This window comes from Alligator mississippiensis, chromosome 1 (assembly GCF_030867095.1).
Source record: "Alligator mississippiensis isolate rAllMis1 chromosome 1, rAllMis1, whole genome shotgun sequence".
In the NCBI taxonomy this organism is placed as follows: Eukaryota; Metazoa; Chordata; order Crocodylia; family Alligatoridae; genus Alligator; species Alligator mississippiensis.
The window spans coordinates 313,056,635-313,083,496 of NC_081824.1; the positions used below are offsets into that span (position 1 = coordinate 313,056,635).

A 26,862-nucleotide genomic window follows, 5' to 3' on the forward strand; every position below is an offset into this window, starting at 1 on the left:
GGCTGGGCTCGACTAGACTAGGCTCAGCATTCAGCTGGTGCAGATCCATCTCCTGTGAGCGGTGCTGCCTGGGCCACGCCAGTGCCACTTGCAGGGGATGGGGCCGTAGCAGCTCAGCACTGAGCCTGGCACTGCTCATAGGGGATGAGGCCGTGCCAGCCAAGTGCTGAGCCCAGCCCCTTCCCTTGCAAGCAGCACCAGTCTCAGCACTCGGCAGCGCTGATCACAGAAAATGGGGACAGGCTTGGTGTTCAGCTGATACAGCCCCATCCCCTGCAAATCTGGCACAGCTGGCAGGGGATGGGCTGGCTCCAGCTAGGCACTGACCCTGGCCCTGTCCTCATCCCCACATGAGTGGCATGCCCCTAGCCAAGTGCCAAGCTCAGCACTGCTCACAGGGGATGGGGACAAGGATGGGCCAGGCTTGGTGCTTGGCTGGTGTGGCCTCATCCCCTGCAAGTGGTGCCATACGTTGCGTCCAGAAGGTAGGTAAGTAGGAAGATAGGAAGTTAGGTAGGAGCCTGGGCCCAGCTCTCTCCCCCCTCCACCCACATACTCCACTGCTACAGCTTCTCCAAGATGTCCCAGATATTGTGTGTGCAGCACCTGTTTCTATGGCATTGGGCACAGTCTGAGCATGTCAGATTGCCCATGTTCATTTTGTCTGGCTGCCAGGAATTCCTGAGCAAAACAAATGAGAAAACATTATGGGGATTTTTCCTCAGTTAAACAGGAAATGTACTTCAAGGGACAAAGAAAAAGTTGGTATTCTTGCCCTAGGGCTTATTCCTCCTATGCATTTGAAAGTAAAACAATGGAGGTATGACATTGTCCAAAAAGATGGTCACATAAGGAACTTTATGTTAAAACTTGCTTAACATATAAGAATATAGGACTATAGATAAACTTCTGTACAAACATAAATGTATTTATTTAGTTGGAAGCCATACTGCCAAATGTAGCCTATGAAAGGGCCAAACCTTAAAATGATGATGAAGCAAAAAAGTGATATCCATCCGTCATATGTACTGTCTTGCCAATGAGATACCTCAAAACTCTGATGTTATATAATGGCTCGTTTGCTCCCATTTCTTTCATAGCCAACTAACCCAGTGTGAATCTTTTCATGTTTAGCAGATATTACTGTTGGTAGAAGACTCTCTGATGCATGCAGTAAGAACAAAGCTGAATATTCATTAGCGTGTGGATAAAAGCGAGAAACAGTCCATGGCAGACAGGTAATTAAACCTTGCCCTGACTGACCTGTCTTTTTAATTAATACATTTAACTATTTTTAGTAGACTATTGTAGGATAAAGGATAGGCTAACAATGTATCATTTAGGCATCTCAGTGCTTTTATCTACTTTAAAACAATGAAGCCAATTAAGGGGGGAAAAATTCCTCCTCAGGGTCCTATTCAAACTTTTTCAGGTAGATTGTAAGAACTTGAAATCTGTTTGCCTTGCAAAGCTTCATATAAAGGGGAAAGCTGTCTGAGGCCAGATTCTGCCACTTTTACCAGAAATGAATAACACTTTACTTTGCAAACAGTATTGCTGCTATCAGTGAAACTCTTCATGGACTTGAGATGTACTCAGAGTGAACAGAGATAATAAAATCTGACCTTAGTCTGTGGGAAGTCTCGTGAGACTTCCACGAGAGATTTGGTGGGTAATTTAAGTTAACAAGTGTCATAAGCAGACTCTTTCAACATTTTTATTTAACTTTTCAAAGGTAAAGAGAAGAACAAATGAAAACTGAGAAACTGTTAATTCTTTTGTCAAATTTAAATGAGAAAAATCAAATGCAGATTTAAATGATATTGAAACTTACCTGAAATGTTATCTTGGTCTTTACCCCATGATAAGAATAACTTCTAGATGTCCAGCTTAGGCATTATTTTAGCTTGTTACATTTCATATATACATTTGTGAAAGCAATAGGAAAGAAGGGCTGTAAATTATAGGTTGTGTGTCCATAATTCAGTTCCTTAAACATTATACTGGAGTCATACCACAGATTGTTTTCCATTTTGTAGAGGCAGACAGCAAATAATAATGTCCTTAAGATTTGCAATTCCTCCTATGTTTGAAGAACAAAGTACTTCAGAAAATGTTTTGTCATGGCATCATTTTTTCATTGATCCTAGTACATTATGAACCACCTGAATTCTCTACCAGGGAGAATCAAACAGGAAAGGTTCAAATCACCGACAAGAATCTGGCTAGATCTTCAATTGTTAAGACAGAAGGGAAAAATATGTTAGATATTTTTGTATAACAGGCCCAGTCTAGTCAACCTTTAATATTTCATTGCAGTTCATGGTGAAAATATACTGTTTGATTGGCTGGGGTATAAAGAAAAATAGGAGTTGCCACAGCTTGCCATCGTGTGAACCAAAGCATAGAGCTTCAGATGTGGTGCTATTGTTCAGCAAATCCTTTGCTTTAAAAAACGGACACCTGTAAGCATAACTGAACAATATAAGAGAGCACATTTCTGGTCACATCCTTAGGGGATGTAAATTGGCATGGATTCATTAACTTTAGTGGTACTAAACAGACTTATACCAGCTTCAGGGCTGCCTCTTTGTTAATGGAGATTTCTGATCCATTTTATTTACAGTCTGTGTTTAACTGATCCAAAACACTGGTTTACGCAGCTTTCATTTTTCAAAAAGGATTTTAAGATTAAAAATTAAAACATTCCAGGTTTAGAAATTCTCATGAAATAGTAGCTGTCAACTGAGTTATAAATCACATGCTACAAAGGCAGGATACTATATAGTTCCACTTTTTCCATCCTGATATTTCTAGAGAGACTTCCATATCCTGTTACAGTTTAAATATGTAGGAAGGGTCCATTATAAATCTAGGTCCATTAAGAAGTAAAGCTACTACTGTGGTCAAATGGCCCTTGGCACAAGTCAAGACTGAAGTTTGAGCTCATGCTTCTGGATCTTCAGTGAAATGCCTTAGCTGCTCTGTTGCTGTGCTCTTTTTTCTGTTAATGAAAGGTTGAATTGCATCCTCTTTTCAGGAACCTGATCTAAACAAGTTGGTGTCTAACAGGAGAAGCTCTTTGCAACTTTAGAGTACAATAATATTTCAATATTGCATTACAAGTGTTACAAGAACATCTCCCATTTTTATTCAAATATAAGACAGCTCTGAATATAAGATGAGCCCCTCCAAAAGTTAGATTTTATATATGGAACATTTATTAATTTGTTATAATTATCCAGGTATAGAATCTAACTATTGGAAGTTTGGTTTGAATGCGTCTCCCTCCTTCTGTACCACAGGGAAACTAAATCTGAGGGGAGGTGTCAAATGGCCCCTTTCCCCCTGCACCACCCCCAACTTCTTCCCCCTGCAAGCCCTTCCCCTAATTCCTTACTGTCAGACCCTGCTTTACCTGAGCACATGGAAGTAAATGAAGGGCAAATTTCAAAACATTGACGTCACAATAAACATGCCTGTGATTTTCAAATTACTATGGTTACGCATAGACTTAGTTCATCCGGAATTGATGCATTTTGATTTTTTGGAAACTGCTGCAAGTTTTAGAGCAAGTACTCCATAAACACAATTTTAAGCAGCAGTTCTGCACCTACTTATATAAAGTAGGAATAATGCATGATATTGGTCTAAAGTCAAAAGAGTTACCATGTGGTTTACCAGGCTGGGTGGCAGCAGAGACAGCAGAGTTTCAAGCCGTGGTGACCCCACAGTTAGTTTAGTGCAGCTCAGTATGCATGTGTACTCCAGATATCCCTGCCACACTATATACTAATCAGCCCCCAACTCACAACAGGACCCAGGTGTTCTTGTCACAAGTCCTGGCATCCTGCAAAAATTTATATGCAGATAAGGTGCAGGGCAACCTGGCCTAGCTCCATATGTGGCAGAAGGTGGGAGCTAATGGGGCTTAGTCTCCCCAAATGCGGGGCAGTGGTAGGGCAGCAAGGCAGCCCAGCCAAGGGCTTCCAGTGGCTACAGCAGGGATGGGGAGGGAGTGGGGCTGGTGCTGCACAGCTGGTGGGGCATGGGATTGAGCTGTGAATGGCTCATCCAAGGGGGAGGGGATGCAGCTCCTGCTGCTACACTCTGGGAGGCATCTGGCTTCCCCCTGGGTGGTGTGAGGCTGGGGCTGATGCAGGGTTGTGGGGCCAGCAGATTAATTGATGCAGGGGGTGCCAGCACTGGGCAATGACCCTGGGTGCAGGGGAAGGGACAGCCACATGGGTGTAGTGGGTCTCATCCCCAATCCCAGTCCTGGGCCTGGCTTGGTTCAGCTCCCTCCCTCCCAATCCCTGCCCAGCCCCAGTCCCGCTCCCCATGGCCCTTTACCGTTTCCCCCCCCCCCCCCGCAGACTTTCCCACCGGGGGGTTGCACACACATGTGCTCAGTTCCCCCACCCCCATTTTTTTCTCCCTTTACCTATGATTGGCTCTACCTCATGGGGGCGGGGGGTGCACACTAATAGGCAACAGGCTGAGCAAGGAGGCAACAGGGGGATTCTGGGTGAATTGTTTGGAACCCCATTCGGTGGTGTTTGCCAGACATACAAGGCTGGTGAAAAGACAGGAATAATTGGAAATGGAAAGGAAAGTGTAGCTCAGCTGTGGGAGGGAAGAGAAAAAGTCCAAATATAAAACCGTATGTAATTTAGTGATTTATCATGACTTGAAAAAGAGTTTTTGCTGAGGGGGACTGCACTCAATAGGCCCTCGCATATTTTTTATTCATATACATTGCACCAATTTATCCTTGTAGTAAGCTCCCATCACCATTTTTTGTTACTAGGAGAGGCTGTTGGAGCTTGGTCTAGCCTGTCCAAGTGCTGGCCTGATACTACAGTACCTCCAGGCCTGGTACTCATTCCCTCCTGAGGGGAACAACTTCCTTTTATTTATTTTTTTTTTGTATGACCCTTAAAAAGCAGGAGAGGGCACCCTTCCCATAAGTATGTTTGCCCAATATGGGTCGTGTGTTTTATAGTCATGCTCAACATTTGCTGCATTTAATCAGTTGCATAGTTGGTTTCTATTACTGAGCATGCACTGCTTTTGGCAGTAGTTTAATGATAGACAATATATTTAATGAGGTGTTTGAATATGCAAATGTAAGATGAGAAGCCCTCCCCCCCATGCTGATGAGGCGGGGGGAGTGGGGAGGAAAAGGAAAAGAACAACAACTCATCTTCTATTCAGGTAAATATAATAAATCCAGTCCCTTGATAGTTGTTTACAACTTCTGTTCACCAGCACGCACTGAAGTCCTGGTGTACTCAGCCAGATGGAAGGACAACTTTCTCTCCATGATGAACTGTGTCTTCATTTTTTCCTTAGTTCTTTTAAGCCCTTTAGCTACAGCTTTTCTGTAAGGGAACAAGTTGAGTTATGGCAAATGCTATAAACTTGAGGTTGGGATGAAAGAGAGAGGAGAAGAGTTGCTTATACTCTCCACTCCTTACCCTCATTTTCTTATAGCTATTTTGGGTGGGGGAGAACCACTCCTTTTTTATACTTGACTGCATCTTAAATTAGCTTTTGTTATCCTTTCATTGGCCCAGAACATTAATGGATTGTTTTTAGTAATATCTTCTGTTCATAAATATGCATTCTATTTAATGCACATGCACTATTTGTGCTTCTGGTGGGGAATTCTCACAGCATCTTTAAAATCAGCTGAATAGAAGATAAAGTTGGATTAAATAATAGATAAACTTAACACTTTATTTCCTGAGCTATATCTTAGGTTTAATTGGGGTTTAACAGGAATTGAATTTTGTTTTAACTGAATCCAAAGAGTCTTACTCTTTTATACAAAGAGTTTCAGATCTCAAGATAGTCTTTTTATTTTAATTTAAATTGATTCTTAAAGAGTCTTTGAAATTAAATAGTCCTTAAAGAAATATTATCCTTTCTTCTTAAAGGACCTTTGGAGAGGTGAGTCTAATATTTCCAATTTAGTTCAAGTTTTATCAGTTAACTAACCAACTTCAATTAACACCAATAATAAATATATATATATATAGGAACATAGTTGTAAACATAATAACATTTTAGAATAAATAAATAAAATACATTTATTTTATGCAAGACTTATTATATGTACAACTATGTTCCTCAGGACATAGGAAGTCTGAGGATCACATTGATTATCATAATAAATTGGAAAATTATGCTAGTGCCAGTGATATTAACAAAGGGATCTAGACCTAGAAATGTTACAAATATGAGATATTTCACTTGAATACTTGGAGCAGTGACAGCAAACAGAGGGAACCAAAAACACCTGGTTAAATGGGAGAGCAATACTTTGCAATGTAACATGTTGAAAGGAGACCTGGAAATTAATATTGAAGAACAATTAATTCTTTCACTGCATGCAATAAGAATTACTGGAGAGGAAGACAGAATGCAGTGGTGAGTTGCAAACTAAGAAAGATCATAGAACACATTAGGCAAGCAATAGTCCATTATTGTATGGCACGAGTGATATTATGACTGTAATAATATGTATATAGAATAGTTTCTTAGTATTTGAAAGATATCAAGAAATTGGAAGAAAGACAGAAAAGAACAAGTAACCATTCAAAGAAGCTTAAGATTTGGCAAAACAACAGCTAGCTCAGGTCCTAGACTCACATGCATGTACACTTTTTGTACCCCAGTGAAACTAATTACAAAAAGTTAGGGTAAGCACATGTTAAATCTTTTCTGGATCAGGGTCTAAAATGATATCAACCATCATTATGCTTGACAAAGATGAAGAACAAGGAAGTAGTTGGACAGAAAGGAAAGAAACAACTGCAACTGCCAATGACTTGTCCAGCAGCTTAGGGAAAAAGTTCTTTTCAAAATACTTCCAAATTTAACAACAGTTGAATGAATGTCATGTATTAAAATTACCATGGGGAGATTGTGACAGGACCCACCCAAAGAGTGGCTCAGATGCCCCTGACTGCATACTAATCTTGAACTCTCTGGTGCCTTTATGATCTCTTCCTCTATGCTTGCCTGACACACCCTGATGTAAACTTAATATCTGGGAAAGATACCCTACAATCATAGAAGGAATCTCAGACTGGTCTCTACCATTGGCTCTTTTCCTCACTCTGGCTTCAGCCCCTGCTCCAGCTTTAGCCCTGGCTCTCACAGAATTAAGACTGCAATGTGTTCCAGTATGTCCCATTGTATAGGCTGTATAGTTACCCCCAGGCCTTCAGAAAGCAAAATCTTAACAGCAACACAGCCCCCTGCCCCTAGGTAAATGGAAAGAAGCATTAACAAAAATCTTTAATGTACCCATGAAGTCACAAACAAAGAAAGTCCCTGGTCCTACTTGTGATTCCTTCCCTCCTTGTAGGCCCTTAATTACTTGCATCCTTCAGAAGAGCTCCTCTCTACCCAACACTCAGGGCCAGAGAGGCTAGTTTGTCTTAGAGGCAACCCTATATATTGGCTATATACCAGCGCCACCCCGGCCCATCAGCTGATCCCTGCTTCTCAGTCCCAGTGCAGGGGTTCCTTATTATCCAACTGATAGTCTGCTTAAGCCTGCTCTGCTGGAGGTGGGTTCACAGCCCTGGGTCATACTCTTCATTAAGCAGCTTCTGTACCAGCTTTCAGCTCTTAGTTTATTCAACGTGTGGGGCAGAAGAACCCTCATTAAATCAGTCTTTGTGAAGCTGATCCCTGGACAGCTTATTGCCTTCAGGATTTGGTAGCCCTGCTCCTCTAGCTTCTGTCCTCCTTGGACCATTTACTCCCACATACTCCCTCCTTCCTTCCCTTGTAGTCTCCATTGATCAGAGATTTCTCTCTTCTCAGTTTTGTTGAGAGGGTTAAAGTCCTTGCCCTACTCTGAAGCCAAGTACAAGCCATCTGAGTCCTTGCCCCTCCAGGCCACAGAAGTCCTATTCTTAAAGAGGCCCTCCAGGTTTTTCTCATCCATAGCCATTCTATAGTAACAGGGACATCTGTTACAAGATAGATGATAAATGCTGTATTTCATCTGTGCTATAATGGCTGTTACAGAATAGTGTTATTGGGTGTGTTTAGATGAAATGGGGGCCCTAAATTGAAGCAGTGGGTTTTAAAAAACACCACTTCAATTTAGGGCCAATTAAACACCTGTGTCATGCACACCCCACACTGACCTATCTGCCTCTCTGGTGGGGAGGGGAGGGCGATCTGCTGGGAGGCAGAGCTGTCCCTAGGCTGCAGGAGAGGGCAAGTTGGTGCTTCCCTCCACGGCAGTGGTGGCTCCTCCCCAGGTGGCCCCCACCTGCAGGGACCCAGTTTGGGTGGTCCTGGGGGACACTGCACCTGCAGAAGGAACACTGAACCCCCACACAGCTCATGCAGGCAGGGGGAAAAAAAAGATCAGGCTTGTCACTTTTCTTGGGCAGAACCTGCTTTCCTGGACTGTTGCCAGGTTGCCTGCAGGGCTTCCTGCAGAGCCACAGAACTGCATGGAGCCCAGTCCTTCACTCCATGGCTTTTGGGGAGCAAACCTTAAAGGAGTTTTAGTTTGCTGCACCCCAAGTCATTTAAGGTGCATTACACCACCAAATCTCCTACAGTGGCTGAAATTAACGTGCAATATGCCACCGAGGCATGCAAACACTGACACCATTAAAGTGGTGCAAAGGGATTTAGCTCTCTTTAAAATGTCATGTATATACACCTCTCGTTTCATCTACACACAGCCAGCAATATCAAAATGGTTGCTTGAATACATTATTACAGTTGTGCAGACATGGTATCAATCAGTCATCAAATTTGTGAAGAGTATAACTAATTTGATTGATGTAAATAATCTTAACAACCTTAGATCCAGGGCTCTAACAGACATGCAGGTCCCCACTCTAACTCATGGCACTTCACAGAAAGTGCCATGAGTTAGAGTGATCCCCACCGCACAACAACAGACATGCACCTATTGGGTTGGAGGGGGAAGAGGTGGGGGAATCCTCAATCATGTCATGGATTGACAGAAGTTCCCAAAGGCACTGCACTTTGGAGTGCTTTCATCTGATCCCCCATCAGATGAGGGTTAATTTGTTGTGTGATTGGCCATTCTTAAAGCATTCTGTAGCTGTGCACTTTTGTTAGGGCACAGCTGTAAGGCACTTTCAAGGGGTCAATCTCATGACAAATGTCACTCCTCTCAGCACCCACAGAGTATTGCAACTGGCTGCTATCATGTTAATCCCAGGTAATAAGTTACATGAGACAGTTTAGGCATAGTATATTTCGTCAATTATAAGATAAATAATACTGAGTCTATCCTCCATATTGACTCTTTCCAGGGAAATAGTTTGTATAGTGCTTTGATCATCAATTCCAAATAACATACAATGGTTTTCCAAGCTATGTTAAAATATTCCTTGTATTATTCATAGAGCCTGCAGGTATTGAACTATGGATGTGTACAGTTCCACCAGTTGAAATACATTGTGTAAAAGTGCTCAGAGCACTTCAACTATTCTAAAAATGGCTGATTTGATGGGAATCTGCACCATGTCAGACAAGGTTGAAGTGCTAATCAAATGGGCTGCAAACATTTGAATGAATGCTTGTACACATTGCAAGTCAACCTGAGCTATTGTGCCAGCCTCTGCAATCCCATCTGCCCCACCCCAAAGGGGGACATTCTGTGACTTGAGATGTACTCTAGTGCTGCAGTCTGAGATGAAGCAAGCTCCTTCCCCCTGGAAGGAACTTAGAAAGCTTAGCTCCTCTACATAGCCCAGGAGCTGTGCAGTTCTCAGACCCTGAGCAGATGGGGACAAGCTACCCACCAGCACCCTTGGACCTGGACCCCGCAGACCCTAGGCCAATCCCTAACCCCCTGATAAACCCCTACCAACCCGCATACCCTGCAGGCTTCATGCCAGTTCCCAGGCACCCCTACACCGCCTGCAGACCCCAGACCCCACACTAGTCCCTGAGCTGGATGCATCTCCACCAGCACAGACCAAACTGTCCCCTTTCCCACATTCTCAGGCCTCCCACATCCCCTCCCCACTATGGACCCTACTTGAAAGCCCAGGCCATGCCCATGGGGGGGGGGGGTGCGTGGAGGGCCAGGGATTTTTGGTTTTAGCAGGGATGGGATTCACACCATTTGGGTACCAGAAGGAACAGGGTCTTGTGGATCTGGGTCCTGTTTGAATGGATCCTTCTTGACCTGGACCTGCCAGACCCTACCCCATCCCATACACAAACTTTGTGGATCCTGCTCCCACCAAGACTGGGGATTCCCTAACCCTCCTTGCCCCCTGCATAGACACTGCCACCCCTCACAGGAACTGGAGACCCTGGACCCATCCCCCTCCATGGACATAGATAAGGTTCCCATGTAGAGTCCATGGAGTGTGGGTCTGAGAGCCTAGTCCCCATAGGGGAAGGCAGGACAGTGCCCATGCAGGTGGAGAGTCTTGAGCAGAGTCCCAGACACTTCCCTTCCCACCTCCCACAGGGACCAGAGACACCAGACCCCTCTCATGGACACTGCCTGGAGCTTCCTGACCCACAGCCCACAGAGACACTGGCCAGCTTGTCCCCACCTCTCATTCCAAAATCCCAAGACAAACCATACCTGAAGGGCTGGAGAGTTGAGGAGTGAAGATTTTTCACCTGATCTGTGCTGAATCTGACAGCTGATGCCACAGGGGTAAGGTTCCATTCAGCTGCTGTTGGTAAAATTGACAGACTTAAGAAAGAGAACACCCACCTGGGTCTGCTGTCAGACAGCTGAGGGAGGGAGAGAGTGTTGTAAGGATGGGGGTTGAGTCTTTTGGGGCACTCTCAGCTGTATCCAGCCTGATAGGAGAACCTGCAAAGCATACTGGGTTGTGTGATCTGGGTTCCCCTGGCTGGGTGGTTTATAGCATTGTAAGCTGTCTTCAGGGTGATATGAGTCAGAATTAAATATGTTTGCAAAAAGTGCTGTAACCACAGTATAAGGGGAAGGAGTCACCACCACCTTCTCCTGTCATATTTAAAACTAAAGCAGCAACCTGTACTACATGTCATGTGTTAATCCATTAGGTGTGTTAGTGGACTCAATCCATTTCAAAGATATGGTGCTGGGCTGATTTTTCTTATAGTATGTAGATGCATTGACCATTCTTTCACAGGGCACAGACAGAAGTGACATTTTTTGTGTGATTTGGCATTTGGCTCCTGAAAGTGTACTACAGCCATGACTTCACATGTGCATAGCTGCAGAAGCCTTTTAAAATGGCCAATTGTGTGAAAAAGTAACCCTTGTTAAATCAGGTAATAAATGAAGGCACTCTAAACTAGAGTGCCTTAGGGAACTTGTGTACAGTTCCCTGTGAGGATTACCTGTCATGTCCTTGGTCTGCCACAGGAAGGAGACAGAGTCTCCTCCCTGTACAGCTGTGGAGTGAAGGGAAGAGCACAACCGTGTGTGTGTGGTGGGGTGGCCAGTACCCCCACCCCCGGGGAGAGGGTCCCCAGTGCCCAATGGCCCCACTCAGGGAGTCCACCCCCTGAGAAAACACCCCCACATGGGGGAATCCCTGACAGTCTGGGCCAAGTACATTTAAAAAAACCAAAAAATTGCTCTGAAGGATAAAACTGTAGTTAATTCCATATGATCAATGAACTCCTATGCTGAGAATAAGGCACAAAATAAATTACAACTTAAAGAAAATATTGATTTATCTTAGGTACAAATTTACATACAAGACAAAAATTGTGCTTCTTCAACTCTTACTCAAAAAAGATGGTCCTATTTGCCTTACTGGGGCTACTTACATGAGTGAAAACTATTCAGTGTGAGTAGAGCATTTAGAATTAGTCCCTAAATACAGAAGCCACCCACATGTGTGTGGTAGTAAGGATTAAATTTTTTGACAAATTTTCAATAAGCACAGGGACCTCATCCTTATTTTTCAAATGAATTAAGGGTCAAGTATACTCTGCCAGAATGAATCACAATGAAAAATTAGAATGAAGTAGTGAGGACATAATTTTCTACATTGTACTGTTCTCTCAGAAATATGTATGAAAACTCTGTATCTCCTGACCCCAATAAAATAAATGCATAGAAATTTTGACTAAGAAAACTGTCCTCCATTGTTTTCAACTTTGACTTATTTTGAAAAGAAGAAAACAAAGGAAACAAAATAAAAGAAGAAAAAGAAAAGAGAAGGAGCAGGAGCCAAAGAAGGAATCTCTCTCAAATGGCCATCTATAGAAAAATCTTCTCATAGGATCATAGGAAAGCCGGGGTGGAAGGGACCTCATGAGGTCATCAAGGCAGGAGCATACCTCATTAAACCATCCCAGCCAAGTGTCTGCCCAACCGAGATTCCACAATTTCTCTAGGTAGCATTTTCCAATGCTGGACTGCCCTCAAAGTCAGAAAGTCCTTCCTAAACTCCAACCTAAATTTCCCCTGCAAAGCTTCAGGTCATGATCCCAGCCCTGCCCCCTGCAGCCACAGAGAAAAACCCATCTCTATTATCTCTGTAATAGCCCTTCAAGTATTTGAAGACTGTTATCAAATCCCTCGAATCCCTCCTCCCCCCCCCCCAGTCTTGTCTTCTTTAGATTAAATATCCCTAGTTCTTTCAGCCTCTTCTCATAAGTCTTGTCTATACGCATCGGGAGAAAATATTATTTGGAGGGGTTGGAGGCAGTGCAGGGTGCAGTGTGGAGCATGCTGCTTGACCCCTACCCCTCCTCCATGGCCGTAGTAGGGCTGGCACATGCTGCTGCTGTACTCAGAAGAGAAGCTTGCAGCAGGGGTGCTAGGTGTGGTGCTGTGGTGGTGGGGTGTTGCAATGGCATGACTGGAGCTGTATTCGGATGCTAAGCCCTGCTTGCCACGGCCTTCCATCGTCTATGGTCTTGCCTCCAAGGCCCCTAATAATTTTTGTCACTGTGCACTGGAGTCTTTCCAAATTGTTGCATTCTTATTGAGGTGTGGTGCCCAAAAGTGGACAAGGTACTCCTGATGAGATGTCACCAGTGCTCAGCTGAGTTGAAGAATTGCTTCCCTTGATTTGCAAGTGACACTTCTGTTAATACAACCCAATATATTGTTGGGTTTTTTAGAAACAAGAGCATACTGTTGACTCATATTCAGCTTATCAAAGAGTCATAGAATCACAGAATATTAGGGTTGGAAGGGACCTCAGGAGGTCATCTAGTCCAAACTCCTGCTCAAAGCAGGACCATCCCCAACTAGATCATCCCAGCCAAAGCTTTGTCTACCCAGGTCTCAATCTCCAAGAATGGAGATTCCACCACCACTCTGGGTAACCTTTTCCAATGCTTTACAACCTTTCTAGTGATATATATTTTTTCAAATATTTAATCTAAACTTCCCTTGCAATTGGTATACTGCAACCCTCTGGCCCTTCTCTGCAGTACTGCATTTTAGTTCAGTTTGTATTTGTGCATATACTTTTTATATCCCAAATGCAGGACTTTGCACTTCTTGTCAAAACTCATCTGATAAATTGTGGACCATTTTTCCAGTCTGTTCAGCTGGGCTGTGTGAAACAGAATCATTTCATTTTGACTTCTGTTTTGCTGCTTCAATGGGACAGTATTTCAAGTTTTGTTTCATTTTGAAGCACTGTTCCATTTCGTTTCATCAAAGCTGTTTTGATGCTGTTTTGATGTTTCACCCATAACTTTGTCATTTTTTGGCAGATTTGGATGAAAGCAGCAGAAATGGTAGCCCCTTATGAAGGCATGAAATCTGCCAAGATTCAAGGAGATAGATGCAGAGGTTTCTGGGAAACTCTACCTCAAAGTCTTGAAAGCAAAACTCATGTCACTCGTCAGTGTGAAGGCACAGGGTGGTGCAAACAGTAGATATGGTAGCCCCTGCTGAGACCATGCAGTTTACCAAGTTTCAAAGAGATAGGTGCAGGGGTTTCTGGGAGACTGCACCTTAAGCTGTTGACAAACAAAATTTGTGACGTGTGATTTTGTGTGTATGCTAAAGTGCACCCTGAGTGGCGCTGGGACCTCCTCCTCCCCTACATCTTTATCTCAGTCCACCACTTTAAATAACAAAAGGTAATAACTTAGTAAGCAGCACAGTACCACTAGCAGCATCTCAGGAAGACAAAATGTCATAGAGCCTTTCTTTCCTTTCCTGCAGGAGCTTCTTCTCCAGCATCTGCTAGAGAACTCCCTGTTATCCCTAGCCCTGGGGCTTAGATGTGCCCAGGGCCCTGTGTCCTTCTGGTCAGCGGACTTGGGACAGGCGCTAGGGGTATTGGTCTTAGGACATGGTACTGGCAGACAAGGTTCTTTGGGCCAATCTAATCTGGTATCTTTTAGTAGATCAACTGAATAGTTACAGAAATATATTTTAGCAAGGTTTCAGGTTGAAAAACTCTTCATCAAGATGAGAAAACACCTGCAGTTGGTGTGTGTGCTGTTCCTGGATGGAAGGAATAGTAAAGAAGCCAGAGGCTGGCATGCAATGCAGGCAAGAAAGCCAGTCAGCAAAAGTGGAAATGGAGGCATCACGGGGTGAGGAAATAGGTGTGGATGGAGTGAGGAGGGTGGCATTCATTCCATCAGCACCTGGAGCTTGGGGAACTCCAGCAACAGGAGGTTCACCTTCAGGAACACCAGCTGCTCCACCAAACCAGGCTCCAAGGAGGTGTAGTGGGGTGTCACTGCATCACCAGAAATGCTGAACATCCTTTCACTTGCAACACTGGCTGGTGGACAGGACAGGTGTTCCCAGGCAACTGTGGCCAAGGGGTTGCACAGCAGCAGCTCTGCGTCCTTGGTGAAATAGGCAGCCACCAAGGCCTGAGCACTATCTGCTTGATGGTGGAGTCTGGTGCCTCTGGACCCCACTATGGAAGCCATGCCCTTGGACCACATTGGTAGCTCCTGTGTTGGAGTAAGAGACTGGCTGGTGGATGGCATGCTGGTATGGGATAGTGGATCCCCCTCTTTCATGTCCCCCCATTTCCACCGTTCTACCTCTCTGGCTCTTTACCAGCACCTCCGTCCATTGATTCAGGCATTGGCTGCTGCATATGCTGCCCTTCACTCTCAAGTTACACATGGCTGCCAGCACATGGATCTTACTGGACTGCAAGGGATCAAGCCATTTCCTGATGCCCTCCTTCAGCCACCTCACCAGTGCCTGCATGTCTGGTGACAGCAGCTTGCCCCAGCCAGGAACATTGATCCCCTGGAAGCTCTCCATTTGGCTCTGAAATTCCCTCACTATGGGGATCACCTAACTAAGGAGGGCATTGCTGATGCTGAGGGTCTCAGTGGCCTCGAGGAAGCACTTTAAGACCACCAAGATCTGGGAGATGTTATTCCACTTAGCTCTGTTAAGAGGGCCACTGACCCCAATCTTCTCAAGCAAGGCCATCTCAAGGATGGCCCTCTCTTCCTCCACCAGCCTCTCGAGCATCACATATGTGGAGTGCCACCAAGTCTTCACATCCTGCATGATTTTGTGCTGTGGGATGTTCAGCTCTGCCTGTTTGTCCCACAGCATCTTGTCCCGCTTGATGCTCTGGTGGAAGTAGCCTGCCACCTTCCTGTATTTCAGAATTAGCTTGCTGGTGGTGCTGGTGCTGTCACTGACAGCTCTGTCCCCCTCCAAGGCATCTCTGACAATGAGGTGGAACTTGTGTGCCACAAAGCAGGTGTCAACAAAGTTGGCATCATGGACCACCTTGATCATATTGGCCCCATTGTTGGTGACCATGAACCTGTGGGCGAACTCATCCTGCCAATGAGCCACCCCCTGTCCCAAGCAGTTCATGTACCGCATGATCTCTGTTGCCATGTGGGACTCATCCATCACCTTGGCTTGAAGGAGAGCCCACCAACAGCCTGACTGGTCACACCAGTAACCTGTGAGGGAGAGGTAGGTGTGATCTCCACCCCGGCTGCTCCAGATGTCCAAGGTGAAGTGTAAGGCCAACTGTGGACCTGCATTGTGTAGCTCCTCTCTCAGGTACTCCCTGAATGCCTCATACAGGGAGGGCACCACCATCCTGCTGAAGGTGGTGCATGCGGGCACTTGGTATAATGGGGCCATGAGCAACATGAGCTGCCTGAACCCTGGCCACTCAACTAAGAAGAAGGGCTGGCCATCCACAGCAAGCATCTCCTTAATGCTCTGGGTGATCTTGCTCGCATTTGCAACACATTCCCTTTCTATCCACTTTCCCCATACTGTTCCAGGGTGGCCTGCCTCTTCTGGGGGGGGGGGGGCTTTGGAGTGGGAGGGGGACTTCCTTTTGGGCATTCTCCTGCTGGTGCCAGGCTGAGGAGGAGCAAGGGCAAGGGGGTGGTGCCTGCAGAGATGCATCAGCATCCCCATGGTGCTCATGTGCTTTGTTCCCTTGCACCAGCTACTTTTGGCTTGGCAGTGCAGGTAGATAGTGTATGTGGGATCAATTGCCAGTTCAAAATGATCCCAGAATACACTACCTGCTTGCTTCTGGGGTGTGGTTGCATGCGTGGATGCTGCAATTCCTGTCCCCCCACCCCAGCAGACAGAGGCACAGCCTCAGCTGAGCTGCTTGCCTCCACACCCTCTACCTCAGCCTCCTCTGAAGTGCCTTCTGGGGAAAGAGACCTGGCTCTAGGGGAAACTTGAGGGGTTTCAGGCACAAACTCAGTTAATTCCCCCTCCTTCCCCAGAATTTTCCTTGCTATGGCACTCAGATCCAGCTCCAGCTCTTCCTCTGGCACTGGAAGACTCAGCATGGAAAGTGAAATGGGGGTGGAGGAGACTGTCATGCTGGTGCTGGTGTTGCTGCTTGTTGTCATGGTAGAAGTGATTGGTGCGAGGGTTATGGCTAGTGCTCTTGAAAGGGATGTGGAGTCAGGCACAGGCAGTGGCACTGGCACTGCTCCCCTGTCCTTGATGCCTGTAGTAGTGGAAGCCTCATGCCTGCTTGTTGTAGCAAATAGGCTGTGTCTCAGTTTGGGGGGTGGTAACTTGCTGCTCTCCCTCTACCTCCTCTTCTGCCCCTTCCTGAAGGCTTGCCAGCTGCCTTTCCACCACACTTTATGGTGTATTTCATAGTGTCTTGTCTTTGCCATGGTGTGCTGGAAAATCTGTCTCTTCTGTAATGTTATCCATCTGATTTATGTAATATATGTAGCTATTAAGATAACTATGTATGTATTTATGAAATGTATATATGTTCGTATGTATGTATTTATGTAATAAATAAAATAAAAATATATAAATGTATGTATGTGTTGCCCTATATAAATTTTATTTTATAATATGCAATATAATTATGCTCTGCTTCCCTGCACAGTGAATGGAATGCACACTGTAAGAGAAAGCACAGATTTGAAAAGAATCAAAATAGACTAAACAAAAAGAGGATTTTTGGGGAGGAATACATTGAAAGGAATAAATCAATGAATATAATAAAATACAAGAGTATAGAAAGAAAGAAAAAGATATTGCTGAATCCCACTTGCTAGGCTAGCAAGTAGGAAATGATTGGTAGTGTTTGTTGTCTAATGCTGTTGAGCTTCTGAAAGACAGCTCAGTAACTGACCCCAAGGCAGAAAGCAGCCCAGTTCAAACAATGCTGCTTTTTATGTTGGTTTTCCATCCCTCCCCCAGAGCACTGGGACCTCAGGGAATGATCACAGTCACTGGCCAGTTACACAGCCAATGTCAGAACAGTCCTTCCCCACTCTTCCCCCTCCCTTTCCTTACTTTCTGTTTCCGTGCAGGCAAGCCCAGCTTCAGCTTTAATACTCAAAACATTTCAAAAGTTTTGAAACATTTTGATTGCCCTCATTTCATTTCAAGGCTGTTTCAAAGCCCTTTGTGCCCGCCTCTGTTCTATCAATCGTTCTCTTGCAGCCTTGGCCCGGACTATTGATTTTGTCTGTCCCAGGCCTGCGAGTGGACCCCAAAGGCTATCCCGACTGATGTCCGGGGGTCCCCTTAACTCACCTGCCACGACTTTGAATGGAACCTCAGTGGAGGGGTTCCCCTTTGAGGCAGCCTTCAGGGCCATCACGCCTCTTGGCGGGCACTCACAAGGCTCCAACCTCTCCTACACCTCGACCACTTGCCACCTTCGATCACGGGACTTCTCGGTTTCTATCCTGGCCTCCCGTGGCTCTCCAGCCATGGGCCCCCAGTGACCCTGGGTCATGGTTCAGGCGTGAAGGCTCTGAGGCCCTTTTGTCCTAGCCCCATCTGTCCCTTGTCCCTAGCTCCCTATTCCACCCACACTGTGACTCACCGTGTGATCCCCACCACAGTGACTGTCGGAGAGATGTGACCAGTGGGCCAGGAGGCCCCAAAGGAATATAAAGTACCCCTCAGTCTACGGGCCCTGTGTTATTCTGGTGCCTCAGTACCCAAACCTGGTGGCTTGCCCCACTCGGGGCTCCTATCTCCCTCCATGGCTCGACCCTACTCCAGGGATGGTGTCCCGGTCGACCTGGGTCCTATGGGTCGCGACTGATTCTCCTGGGGGATGCTGTGGGCTCATCTGAAGGCTTCCTTACTCCGTTAACCAGTCCTGCTTGGGATCTTCTGCCGCTCACCCCGTGGCTACCCCGTTGGGGTTCCTGTCGTCCCTGCCCTCTTTACCTCTGCTCCAGGCTTCCCTGTAGATGCTCCAGGTTCCCCAGCACTCATCTCCACCTCTGCTCTCCCCACTCACCGCTGCTCCCTTAGTCAGCTTCTCTGCCAGCTTCTCTATCAGCTTCTCGGCTGGCTTGCTGGTCAGCTCTTCTGCCGGCTAGCCAGTCAGATTCCCTGCTGGCTCCTCTGCTGGCTTGCCAATTGGCTCCTTTGCTGGCTTCTCTGCCGGTTTGCCAGTTGGCCCTGCTGCCAGCTTCTCCGCAGATTTGCCAGCTGGCCCCACTGCCAGCTTCTCTGCCGGCTTTTCTGTGGGATCCTTCACCGGCTCCACTGCCGGCTTCTCTCCCACTGCCGGCTCTGCTGCTGGCTTCTCTGCTGGCTCCGCTGCTGGCTTCTCTGTTGGAGCCTTCGCCGGCTCCTCTGCTGGCTTCTCCACTGGCTTCTCTGCTAGCTTCTCTGCCAGTGCCTCTGCTGGCTCCACCTCCATCTTCCTGGACTGACGGACGCTGAGGCTGCACCTTTCGGGCTGTGGGCTTCCCCGCGGAGCCTCCGCTCACTGCCCCCCTGCGCCCTCGGGGCTGCCTTTTGTGTCCGCCGTGTGGCATCTCCAGGTGATGTCACTCGGCCCCAGCTGGATATGAGCGGGGCTGACGAACCGTGTGGGCGGTTTCTCCGCATGCATTTACCCATTTCAGCCCCTGCAGGAGGTAACTTGGGGCTTTCTTTTATTTTGACCTGTGGTTCTCTTGTAACCCCAGCACCCTTGGGACACCCTTTGTTTTGTTCAGATTTCTCTGTTTCAAGCTTGAGATGAGTCAAAACATCATCTAAATGAAACAGCCAGAGAAATTTTACACCGCCCTACTATTCAGGTCATCCTGGATCCTACCTTACAGAGTTTCTGCAACTCCCTCCAACTTGGCGTTATCCACAAATTTGTTAAGTGTGTACTTCATGTATTTAAGGGAAGGCATTCAGAGATATATATAGGGCCCAATCTAACACTCATTATTGTCAATGGCAAGTTTCTGCTCTATTTTAGTGCTCATTTTATATTGGCCTAGGGCAATGTCACTTTGAAAACTAGCCTAAGGCATTGGAAAGCTCCACAGTGCAGCCATCTAAGTTAAAACAGTTTTATACACACATTCATATGGATTTTGATGTAGATAAATTTATGAATAAGACATTCTTGTGCCACATACAGACAATAACTTATGCATAGGCCTTAGTGACCTGAATTTTTGAGCAACACTTACATTGCTATTCAGGGTTATATCTTTTGGCAGGGAAATTTACTTTCCTTGTCTTTAGCATTTGTCCCTTCTTGGTCACAGGTTGACTTAGCAACTTTTATCTCCGATTTAGTGATTTTTATCTCTACCTCATCTATTCTTCTGACTTTGTCTCTTCCTATGTCATTCTCAGTGATTAGGTAACGAAAGCTCAGCTGCCAGCTTTTATGACAAGAACAGTACTCTCATATGTATTCTAGTATCCTTCATCAAAGGAAACTTTCATTCCAGAGACAAAGTCAAACACATTTGTCTTTATCTTCCTATCATAACTCAAGGAAGTTTCCCTGAACCCTCATGATCAAAACAAAGAAAAGACATATTAAACAAAACAATACATATACCATCATAAGTATTGCTAACTGTTCTCAGGAAATGTAAGGCACTACTCTGGGGTCCATCTGGCATGGCCACTACTACACAAGATGCTCTACTGTGTGATAAGCACACGCGTCTACATGTGTGCATACTTACTGTGCTGTAAATTACACTAATTGCACGTAAATTTTCTGCCTGCAAATGTAGCAAATCTTTCCAAGTCCTGACCAGGACAGTTCCCAGCCCCAGTTCCACAATTGCAGGGCAGGGGTTGGAGAATCTGTTCCCTACCCAGGTCCACGATCATGGAGCTGGACGGGGAACATGCTGAATACTGTGTTCCCTGTCCAGCTCCATGGTCACGGAACTGGGCAGGGAGCAGGCTCCCCAGCCCCTGCCAGCAGGGACTTCCCAGTCCTCTCTCTATGGCTCCATGTGTGTGATCCTGAGCAAGTTACTTAAGCCTAGGTCCAAATGCAACCTAAATGTTGCATGACCTAATTTTTAGACAACTGCCTCAGCAGTGGAGACCACAGAACTAAATTAAGTATTTAGGCATACTGTACAATTCCCAAGCAGAGGTAACTCTTGTTTCTTTAAATATAGCAGTCAGAAGAGGAACTGCCACTGCCTATGTTTTTACAATATACTAGTATGAGAAGCACTAACCCAACCTGGAGGACAGCTGGTTAAATCTCTTCTTCTACCTGAGGGCATTCATAAACATATCTCCTATCCCCAGAAAGTTCCAGATGCTAAGCTGAAGGTTCTTAGCCTTTTTAGATAGAAGGCACCCTTCAGAAAACACCAAACCTTAGCTTTCACTCGTTTCTTGATTAGGGGAAAATAATGTAGCAATTCTTCTTTTTCAAAGAACTCAGAGCATTTTTGACACTATGAATTTGCATTTGAAGACTCTGGATTTATCTTGTGAATCATATGCACATGTTTGCATATCTAATATTGCACAGCACCCTGCAGCACTGTGGTTGCATATCACTGTGCTAAGTTCTTTTGGAGTAAGTTGAGAAGTACTTTGAGCTCCTACTGTTGAAATGTCTACTTTACACAAAAGAAAAAATGATTCATTGGGAGAGTTAAAGTAAGCATGACTCTGGCTTATTGTTTAGGGCAGTGGTTGGCAACCTTTTTCCAGCCACAGACTAGAATGACCTACCACAGGTCAGAGGCAGGCAGGTGAGCAGGTGCCAGGATCCATCTGCAGCCAGCACTTCTTGCCACGGCAGCACAGGAAGAGCGCTCACAGCTGAAATTCCCTACTTCCAAACACCAAATCCCCACATAAGTGGGTCAAATCCAATAGCCCTGTGGGCACTATCTGGCCCATGGGCTGAAAGTTACCTACCCCTGAGTTAGGGAACTCATCTGATAGGTGAGAAACTGAAGATCCATTTCATGCCCTAAGGACTGTTTACACACTAGCCTATAGACTAATAATTAGACACTCACTGCGTATAGCTACATGAGATGCTTTACTGAGCAGTAGACTAATCTAATGTGCTGCAAAGTGTCACCATCTACACATGCTCACATTTCATAGATTTCATAGACATTAGGGCTGGTAGGGACCTCAGGAGATCATTGAGTCCAGCCTCCTACCCCAAGGGCAGGAAGTCAGCTGGGGTCAAAGGTTCCCAGGAAGATAAGCATCCAAACGCTTCTAAAAGGAGTCCAAAGTAGGTGCTTGCACCACCTCTGGAGGGATCCTATTCCAGGCCTTGGGGGCTTGGACAGTAAAGAAGTTTTTCCTATGTCCAGCCTAAAACAGTCTTGGAGTTTATGACCGTTGGTCCTTGTCATCCCTTGGGATGCTCTGGTGAGCAGCTGTTCTCCCAGATCCTGATGTACATCCCTGATGTACTTATAGGCTGCCACCAGGTCTCTCCTGAGCTTGTGCTTTTCCAGGCCTGAGAAGTCCCATGGCTCTCAGCCGCTCTTCATAAGGCCTATTCTCCTGTCCTCTGATCATGTGCATGGCTCTCCTCTGAACTCTTTCAAGCTTCTACACAACCTTCTTAAAGTGTGGAGCTCAGAACTGGATGCAGTACTCCAGTTGTGGCCACCAAGGCTGAGTATAGTGGGAGGATGACATCCTGAGATTTACTTGAGAAGCAGCTATGGATGCAAGCCAGAGTTTTGTTTGCTTTATCAGCTGTGACATCGCATTGGTGGCTCATGTTCATCTTGTGGTCAGTCATGACCCCCAAGTCCCTTTCAGCCTTGGTGCTAGCGAGTATAGCATTGCCAAGCCTATAAGCATGCTGCGGGGTGGTTTTCCCCAAGATAGAATACCTTACATTTGTCCATATGGAAAGTTATCAGGTTTGTATCTGCCCACTTTTTCAGCCTATCCAAGTCTGGATAGTCTTGTATCTTGTATCTGCCCACTTTTTCAGCCTATCACCAGCCTATCCTCTGGTGATCATGATCATGGAACTGGGCAGGGAGCAGGCTAAATTTGCTAAGATTTGCTACATTTTCAGGCAGAAAATTTACGTGCAATTAGTGTAATTTACAGCACAGTAAGTCTTGTATCTGCCCACATTTTCAGCCTATCACCTGCCTATCCTCCAGTGTGGATGCTCTACCACAAAGTTTGGTGTCATCAGCAATCTTGGCCAGTCCACTTCTGACACCTGTATCTATGTCATTGATAAAAATGTTGAAGAGAACGGGTCCCAGGACAGAGCCTTGGGGGACATCACTGGTCATGGAGTGCCATGATGATTCACTTTCGTTGACCTCCCACTCTCTGAGTCTGGCCTCAGAGCCAATTTTTCAGCCATCAGACTGTGATGTAGCTGAGGCCACAGTTTGCCAAATTTTCCAAGAGGAGGTCATGGGACACCAGAGCAAAGGCTTTTTTGATGTCCAGATATATGACGTCAATCTCTTCTCCCTTGTCCTGGTGATATGTCATCTGGTCGTAGAAGGAGATGAGATTGGTCATGCATGACCTACTTACAACAAAGCTATATTGACTGTCCCTCAGGATGTTGCCAACAGCCAGCTTGTCAAGAATGGACTCTAATGATGTTTTCCAGAATTTTTCCAGGGATTGAGGTCAAGCTGATTGGCTTGTAGTTCCCTGGATCTACTTTCCTCCCTTTCTTGAAGGTGGGCACCAGATTGGCCTTCTTTCAATCTTCAGGTACCTCACCTGAGTGCCAGGAGGTTTTGAAAATCTTTGACAGTGGCTGGACTATGACTTCTGCCAGCTCCTTAAGTACTCTGGGGTGCAATCCATCAGGACCTGCTGACTTGAAAGTGTCCAGCCTCTCAAGGGGTTCCTTTACAAGGTCTACACCAATGCTGGGTATAATTTCACCCTCACCCTAGCCGTCCTGAATCTTGCTAGGTAGGGCAGACCCTTTGGGTTGATGAAAAAATGACACAAAGTACCCATCAAGCAGGTTAGCTTTTTTCCATGTGTCGGTTGTCAGTTGTCCCATTTGGTTTAGCAGGGGTCCAGTGTTACCCTTGCTTTTCTTCCCACTCCCCACATATCTAAAATATCTCAGTAAATTGGTCTACTGTGCAGTTAGCTACTACCTATAAATAGAGGTAGTAAACTAACTGAGCAGTAGATACTGCACAGTAATACACTTGTAGACAGTGGCTGGAAGCAAATTTGCTCTCAGTCAGCCTAACCAATTGGTGGCCACAAGGGACAGGGAGCCCTCTGTCCCCAGTCCTGGTACTGCTCAGCTCCCTGGCTTCCTCCAGGATCTGGGAGCTGATCAGTACCAGGACTAAGAAGCTCCCTGCCCTCTGTCCCAGCTCCTGGCTGGCTGTTTTAGGGAGAGCAAGCAGGGCCTGGGAACCCAGTCCTTGCCTGTGCCCCAGACAGACAGTGAACTGGCTACTCTGGGGGACAAGCAACTGCTGGATTTCCAGCCTTCTGCTTGCTCCATGGAGCTGGCTGCTCCAGGAGACAGGTGAGGGCTGGATTCCTAGCCCCTCCCCCCCTCCCCAGAACAGCCAGCTCTATGCCAAGCATGTCAGCAGCCCATCAAGAGGCTCACTCACAACTTCCCCTCACGCAGGACAGCTCCCATAAATACCTTCTGGGCAGGGGCTTTGCCCAGCAGGGGGCTTGTTGGCAGTTGTATGTCCAGATAAGCATGGGGCCAGAAGAGCTCTGCCTGCTGCAGGGGCAGCTCTCTCAGAGTCCCATGCCCATCAGGTCCCCTCTCAATATGCATGGAGCTAGGAGACAGCTGCTGCTGCAGACAACAGAGCTGTCCTGGTCCCATGCCCACTGGGACCACCCTGTGCCACTTGCCAGACCCCAGGCTAGCACTGGGGTGGGGGGGGAGCCTGGAACTCCACTTGGCTTTTATAGGGAGGCAGAGCAGGACAGGAGAATCCCTGACCCAGGCTGCTCCCATTGGGAGCAAATCTGCTCCCAAGAGGGAGCACATGTACATGTTCTCCTGGGCAGGCTTACTGCACAGTGTTTTATTGTGTAATAAGCTTACTTTGAATTAATAGCACATTTAGATGCACCCTCTGAGAGGTAAGAACTGTGGATTTGAACCCTAACATGCAGAGAAGAGAAATCAACAAATGCTCCCAAAGCAGAGTCTCTTCTAACCTATTGGATTAAAAAGTGCAAAGACAGTTCTACACCTTCTCCACACACTCTCTGCTGAAAATAAAGCAGTGATCATTACTACAATTTGTGAAGAGGGTGCTATAAGAAGATGTCAGGGGCTATAACTGGAAGGATGCCTAATTTATGGCTTCCAGCTAGGCTCAGGGCACTGATTATGTCAGACTGAGGTGTTTTGGGGCATGTTCTGAACTGTGACTTTAGGCACGTGAAGAAATTCAAGTTTAAAAACTTAGGCACCTCCAGGATGTCTCCCAAACTCATCTCCTCTTCCTCCTGTTGGCCATAACATTTGACTGCAAGTCCTGTCTGTGTGTATGAATGAGTGACATTTCCTTGTACTCTCTACCAAGTCTTTTGTAAATGCAGTTCAACAGATCTTTACAATTTATACAACTGCTTTGCATAGCCAGGAGCATTAAAGCATATCAGATAATATCTGATGAAGTTGTAGTTCACACAAAAAGTCTGTAAGGTTCACCTCTACTTTGACTTCTTCTTGACTTCACATTAACACTGCTAACTGCCTCTCTCAGATTATTCTTTGCTAACAAGACTCTTATTTCTCCTACACCAATGTAAATCAGGACTTTATCCATTGATGTCATACTGCTAAAAAATGAACTTAGATCCATTACATTTTGTAACATTTCTCTTTTCCTTAGCTTTCTTCATCTGCGTTGGTATCATTGACCACTTTTCTCAGCACTTATAGTTACATTTACTTTTAGTGGCAGGGCTGCAACTGCATTCCAGGCTTTCTGTAACAGAACTCTGCTCATGTCAACTGTTATTTTTGTTGTTCTTGTCACCTCAGCAGTGTTTGAAGCTTGAAACTCCTTCTCACTACAGGCAAATACTTAAAAGAATACCCTTCTAGCCTTCCACATTCAAACTCAAAAGATCATTGTAACTTGTTATGACTCTTGACTGGTCTGATAATGCTGGGAATTAATCTACTGCTTTTCAAGAGCCCTAGGCCATACACACTAACTTTGACTGAGCAATCTTCTGTGATTTCTGTTGGTTCATTTAAGATTCTCAGAAGAGTACAAGAGCAGAGAGAAAAGGTTCCTTTTTGCAGCTTTTATTTTGGAGATACATTGCCTCTTAAGAGTGAACTTGGCAGCTGCATTGAACGTAAAATGATTGAATGTAACAAGTACACAGAGAGCTGCTAAGTCTTTGAAGCTTTCTAGTTTGGATTGGATTGGGGTGATTCCAACCATAGAAAAAACTGAGCTGTAGATAGTTGGTAATTATTGTTATTCAGTACTTTTGAACCTGGCTTTTTATTAGGTTTTAATGCACATTAGTGAGGATGTACAGGGCAGGGAGGGGAGGGGGGAAAGAACGGGTTATAAATTGGTGTGCTTGTGTATAAATTTTAGATTCCCAAAGCTGATTGTGTTTCTAGAAAAACCACAGTACCATCCACTCTTAATAAGTTGACAGAACTGCAATATGAGGGGAGAAACAAGATATTATTTGTACTCTTTAAATTACCTGGAAAAAACATACATTTTAGATGTCCTACAATTTGAGTAGCCTAAGGAAAAAAAAATCAGAGGTCAGGTAAATAAAGATACTTTGGTTTAACATACGAGGTATCAATTTTCCCCACTGATGTTCATGTACATCCATAAGATGATAACTTGTCTGATAGCAAGGAGTAACCAGCTAGCTAGCTACTGCAGCTTAAAACCAAGTCTCCACAGGTACAAATCTGTTGTTTCTACTGACTTTAGCAGACCTTCAAGGAAAATCTAGCCTTAGTATGTTATGAAAAAAAATTATCTTCTATATGTGAATTATAGAAATGAGCATTATATGACAGAAAGTCACTCTGCAGCATGAAAGGGTGTTGTGTTATATTGACGATTACTCTGTCTTTGGCATTTGAGTGCAATATTGCTAAACTGTTTCCTACTGCCCCTCGTCTTCTTTCTGTATTATGAAAGCTACCAATATTACTCCAGTCCTAA

The 26,862-nt window shown here is 45.5% G+C and overlaps 2 long non-coding RNA genes across 4 annotated transcripts in view; one reads left to right on the top strand and one right to left on the bottom strand.

The window, feature by feature from the left end:
* The first annotated feature begins 1,138 nt into the window (after positions 1 to 1,138).
* Positions 1,139 to 26,862, top strand: part of LOC109282882 (uncharacterized) — a 28,627-nt gene continuing 2,903 nt past the window's right edge. The window contains exon 1 of the long non-coding RNA XR_002089918.2: positions 1,139 to 1,238. This is a non-coding gene — a long non-coding RNA (uncharacterized LOC109282882). The remainder of the gene's footprint in view (positions 1,239 to 26,862) is intronic.
* The window catches only part of LOC109282881 (uncharacterized), a 72,584-nt gene continuing 50,375 nt past the window's right edge, over positions 4,654 to 26,862 (bottom strand). For all 3 annotated transcript variants that reach the window (XR_009459129.1, XR_009459130.1, XR_009459128.1), the window contains exons 2-3: positions 10,619 to 10,712; positions 4,654 to 5,384 (exon numbers count right to left, since the gene is read on the bottom strand). This is a non-coding gene — a long non-coding RNA (uncharacterized LOC109282881). The remainder of the gene's footprint in view (positions 5,385 to 10,618; positions 10,713 to 26,862) is intronic.